We start from the raw sequence: 6,248 nt of genomic DNA, 5'->3' as shown, positions 1-6,248 counted from the left end.
TGCATAAGAAGTCTCTAATTACAGAGATTAGCACACTGCAGTTCTCCTCTCACACATCATGGGGTCAGGTATGACACTGAGGAGAACAAAGCTGCATGCACAGGTAAGACAATGGACACTGTTTGTCTTGATTTCATTCTTATCTCAGGGGTCAGAGGGCCCAAAGCTTCCATCATTTAAATGCAGCTGAATATTCAAAGGGCGTTTGGGGGGAAATTAGTTGACTAAAGCAGGATAATCACTGTGAATTGAAACAAAGCTGGAAATGGATTGTTCTCATGTAAAAGGCTGAGGGGCTGGTAGAAAAGAGGATTAGCTGTAAAAATGATTTTAAACAGTTGGGGTGAAATAAATGGAACTCTGCAGCCTGAAGTCAGCATTCAAGGTATTTGAAAAGCTCCTCATCAAGGGATTAAAGGTGGAGTGACATTGTCACCCTGGTGAAATATTCATCACCCTGAAGGAATTTGCCTTTGCTGTTGCCTCACAGCGAGGAGGTTCCTGGTTTAAATCCCCGTCTGTGTGGTGTTTTGCATGTTCTCTCCGGGTACTCCGGCTTCTTCCTCCCACGGTCCAGACACATGCTCGTTAGGTTAATTGGTGACTCTAAATTGCCCGTTCTGTAGGTGTGACTGTGAGCGTGGCTGCTTGTCTGTCTCTACATGTCAGCCCTGATGTGGTTGACATTGAGAACAGTCCAGGGTGTTCCCCGCCTACTCGCCAAATGACAGCTGGGACAGGCTCAAACCCCAACCCCCCCCCCCCCCCCCCCCCCGCAGCCCCATAACGGGAAAAAGCGGTATAGATAATGGAAGCATTAAAGAATTTCCTGGTTCTTGTTTCCAAGCGTGGCCTTGGCTCAGTGGTACCGTCAGTCGAGGGTTCGGCCCCACCGGCTCCTGCAGCTACCGTTGGATAGCTATTGGTCGTGAATGTGTAGGTGTGACCTGCGGTGCAAAAGCACTTTCAGTAGTCAGAAGACTAGAAAAGCGCTATACAAGCTCAAGTCCATTGACCATAAAGATAAAGATAAAAATGTTGTTTTCCAGCCCGTTGAAGATCCGGTACTCGTGGTGGCAAATGGGCAAGAAAGCACAAAAATAAGTTGGGGAAATAACCTATTCTTCTTCTTTGATATTTAGTGTCACCCATGTGTGATATCCGTTCTATACTAAAAACAGAAAGTCTTTTGTCACACAGGTGTCTTCATCCTGTTTGGCAGATGATGAAAAAACACACAATGTCATCGAAACCAGAAATCTGGAGGGATGCCCGAAAATCACAAAGGACAATTTGATTTGTTAGCATACTTAGCATGACACCCACAGTCGCGGGTTGCGTTTAATTGTCCTTAAAGATCGACTCCGGTCTTTAATCACAACGTTGTCATTGTCACTTATGAGTCATTAGGTGTCCCGGGCGAGCCTGGACTTGCAGAGGATTTAGGAAAAGCCTGCTCTTCCACCGCAGGCTTCATAACGTGTTCACATTCCTCCACAGGATGGAGTATCACCTCATGGAGAAAGTCACTTCCTGTTGCAGCGTACCATATAGTCATGAATCCGTCCCCTTCATTCCCCTTCTTCCTATCTATCCAACGTACACACATTCTTCAGTGATTACAAAACTGATGCTGGTCTGTTTGGTTTTTAAAATAGGAATCGGCAGTTATTAAATACACGCCAACATCGCTAACGTTCGCGCATTCCTCTGGAGATGGTGGATGGCGCCCACGCATCACCACTGATAAAAGATACTGAAGCGTATTGCTGATAGGAAGAAGAAATTTGTCGTAAAATGTAACGTCTTTTCTGGTGTCGTCAACATTGTTTTCAACTCTGACGGCAAAAAAAAAAAGTCAATTATAGGGGGAGAAGCTCTGCGTGCGTGTTGTAAATTAGAGGATTCACAATTTTTTTTCTTTTTTTTAAACGCAGGTGCTTCAACCTGACGCAAGAGAAGGTAAAGTTGAATCCTGAAGCAAAGGAAATGAAAGAAGAAGCCTGTGACTCAGCTTGCTCTTTGACCTTTTCTCGCCAACAGATGGGAAGGAAACGATGATCGCTTGACTGACAGTTTTGAGTTTCATTTTCATTATTTTTTTAATGTCACAATGGCAGTACAAATACTGTTTTTTCTACATGGTCAGAGATCATAATCTAAACAGCCTTTCATTGTTGCAGAAATGACAGTTATCTATTTACAGTTGTCTCTGTGAAATAAAAGTAAATACTAAATTAATTGGTTTGGAAAAAAGGTGAAAAAAAAGAAAAGTGTTATAAAGAGTTTTAAGTAACATCTCTGGTTCTGCTCAGACGGTGTCAAAATGTTCCCATTTAATTTGCTTCTTCCTCTGATCTTACACATCCTCAGAAACTTCAAAACTCTCCTTTTCACACACACACATGCACACACACACAGGTGATTATGTAGAAGAGTAAATGCTCTTTAACAATCAGACAGATACGAATGGCTTGTGAATCGAGGATCTGTTTATTTCTCTTATCACACCCCACTCATCCTTTTATGGGCAATCAGCACACTGAGCAATTACAACATGTGTGCTACATAAAGACCATTTCCTAGGAGTTTTCTTGGTGAGATAACTTGTCCTCTTAACAGGAAAGAGTGTGTGGGTTTGTGTGTACGTGTATCAGAACATGATCTTATGACTAAGATAACCATTGGTTTGTGCCTGTTGCTGCCCAGATTGTGTCTTTCTGTTATGCTTCAACCTTTCAAACTACAACAATAACAAGCAGGTCAGTCCACTATTCAGGAGGACGGTCGGATGTCCTGATGATGATGAAACACACCCTCGCTCCTGGACTTAACGCGACCTCCAGACACTGACCCTCCTGCAACTTCTTATTAAAAATCTATTTACAGGCGAAAACAAGGGAAATGACCACTGTTTCAAAGTTACTGTGTGAGGGTACGATCATAGATTTAAAAAAGAAAGATCAAAATGTGTGTGCAAAACACCAAACATACACTTCTCTACATTAAGACACTGTCATTTAAAACTGAAGCTTGTTTCATTTTTTAAACTGCCACTAAAACAGCCCACAAAGTTAACAAACAGCAGAACTCAGGATGCACATGTGAGGACACCTGTAACCAATCAGATCCCACAGAAATCACTGCTTGAATATACAGGAGTCAGGTTTGATTTTTGGTGTGCACAACAGCATGGAGGACAATTCTGGAGAAAGAGTTAGAGGGAAGAGGAGGAAGAGGAGGAAGAGGATAAAGTGGCAGAGGAGAAGGGGGAAGACGAGAAAGAAGCTCAGGAGAAGGAGGAGCAAGAGAACACAGATGCATCATCTTAAGCTCCGTAGTGAGAACAAAGACATTTTGTTTCCTCATTGCATTTGTGTTCATATTTACAGCATGCTACAAACTGCATTGCATGCTTTGAATTTGAATTTCCCTCGGGATCAATAAAGTATCTATCTATCTAATTAAAATGACCACGACCGACATGTCGCTAAAAATCATTAGAAAAGCAGAGATGTTAAAAGTGTTTCAGATTGAGCACCGTGCAGGCGGTGGTGGAAAGATCTAACATATGAGAAGTTTTTTATTTTGTGTTAATGTTTTTTAGTCTTTGTGTGTCGAGCTTTGACAAACGGTAGTTGTAGTTTCAGGATCTGTAATTATGTAATGCTGATAACTTTTGCATAAAAAAGTGATTATGTAAAAGAACAGGATTCATAATCACTGTTTCTCTTCTTTTCATTTTTTTAGATGTTGTGTAAAAGTGGAATTTTGGACACAACAATAATTATGAAGTAGTGCTGTTATCCATTCAAACTGCGTATTTATATATTCATGTGCTTACCTGCATAATGCACATTTTTTTGAGTGCATCCTTTCAATTCCAAAAACTTAATTACAAATATTTGTAGTTTGATTTTGAGTCTGTATAAGCTATATTTAATTTTTTCTCTAACATAATTTATGATGTCTTTAAAATTACAGTTTTAGCCAGTCACATTTATTTATGAATTAACTCTGAAATAAATGAAAAGCAAACCATACATGTACAGCCTTCATACAATGTTTTTAATCCTTTTTATTTATTTGTTGTGCGATTAATTTCCCTCTTGGCACTCTGATAATAAATTTAATTGAAAGGTGCATCCACTCGGAATAATGTGATTGGCACAGCATGTGAAGTAATGCAGTGGAAAAAGAGATTCACCTGCATACCTCCACACACCTGTTAACACCCTGAGGGAAAAAACACCTGTTCACCGTCTCTATTTATCTCCCCTCCTCCCCCTCCCCCCCTTAACCCAAACCCAAGCTGTAATCAGCGTCTGACTGATAAATATCTACGGGCCGGTCTCATTCCAACAAGTCATGTAAGACATTAAACTGTGACAGGCGGAGCCGGTATAAAGGCTTTGTAGTTTAGAGATGATGTTTTACGATGTCTCCTGTGTGTCATACAATCGACTACTACTGCTGGTTTATAAAGCACTCTGTGTTCTGCTGCTCGTTTATGAACAGACTGTTTACACCAGCAGGGACACATCCGCTTACTTTCCTCAGAGTCAAATCAAAACAGAGATGCCTTAGTCCTTTCAAATAGGCCATAAGACTTTCATTTCCTCATCCCTACCTTTTGATTTTAATCTTCTAAAATCTCACATTTTGCGTCTTTTATTTGGTCTTTTGAGTGATGCATTTACAAGTTGTCTGAATGCGTCTTGTGTCTTATGTAAAGCACTTTGTGTTGCTTTACCAAATGTGACTGCTTTCCCTTTTCAACAGAAGTACACTGCTATGCAATTAAATTAGCCACTTAAATGCACTTACAAAGGGTGTGCCATATATCATGCCTAGAAAAGCTTATAGCAATCCACCTGAAGACTTTTACAAGTTGCACAAACAGCAGTGCAACTGTCGTCCCTTGGTGTCAAAGTGTCACGATTAAGTGTTTTGGACAGTAAAGTGAGAGAGAGACTACATCTATTTACGATCAAGAAGTATGCACAGGAATCTTTTTAAGCCTACTTCAACAGACATCGAGTCACAGCTTACACAACTTGACATTCAGAAGAAGAAAAACATGCATACTTAATGTTTCATATTGCTTCTACACGATGCATGCAACCTGGTGTTCAACGTGTTAGATCATCCCAGGCAAAGAGTTAAGTTAAATGCAAATCACACATCAAATAACAATGAAGAATGTAAAAGTCTCGGCTCTGATTTGAGCCCACCAAAGCTAAGGGTGTTCTCCCAGCAGCAGCAGTGTCTTACTCCCTCTGCTGTAAGCAAACCAAATGTGAAGAGGGCATGATATATATGTTTTTTTTAAAGAAGCTTTTGCCGTATTGATCCAGTTTTTGTGTATACACCTCGGACTGGACTAGGGTGATAAAAGGTAACTTGCCCTTTGCCATATATCTTGCCAACATTGCATGAGTTCTAAGCAAATGACTAATCCTGTTACTCGTATGATCTCGATCTGCTTCAGTAATATTAAAAAAAAAAAAAACACACAAAAAAAAACTGCAACACCCTTGACTGACTTTGTTTTGTTCTGCTCTTGTTATAGAAACACTGTTGCTGGTGACGTGCTGTACTCTGTCCCTCCTTCAGCACTGTAATTACACGCAGAGAAAATAACATGCCAGGGCTATTAGTCAGATTTATAATATGAAGCCATGGAGAGATTGTCGTGATCACAGTTTTTTTTATTTTTTACTTTTGTTTTCTTTCGTTTCTTTGTCTGACTTCATTCGGAGCATGATATGTTTTATTAGAGTGATGAAAGCGTTGCTGTGAAGGACTATCCTATATGTGCCCCCTTATTTCTGAACAAGCAGTGTAGTTTTAATGAGGCCTGGAATATAATTAGGCCGGGTAATGCCCTTTGAGTCTGGCTAATGACACCAGACAATTGCTCTTAAATGAGGCCTGAGAATTTACTGGCATTGAAGTACTAATTAAACAAATATATATCTTTGTCCTCTGCGATGCACTTGGCTGATCCTTGCTCCATAGCACCACCTACCGTGTGTTAGTGGTACTGCAGCTTACAAGCGAACATTGATAGAAAATTTACTTTTAATTGATGTATTATAACGATATTTAATTTGCGGATTCGTAACTTGTTGTACGTCCAATTAAACGCGAATTCTCCGTTAGTTATGATATTTTAATCACCAATGTATCCTCTGCACCTCCACATGCTGACTCTCTGCACCACCTGGACTTAGAGACCCCCCCCC

This window comes from Labrus mixtus, chromosome 18, assembly GCF_963584025.1.
Source record: "Labrus mixtus chromosome 18, fLabMix1.1, whole genome shotgun sequence".
Taxonomy (NCBI): domain Eukaryota; kingdom Metazoa; phylum Chordata; class Actinopteri; order Labriformes; family Labridae; genus Labrus; species Labrus mixtus.
This window is presented reverse-complemented; position numbering follows the sequence as displayed.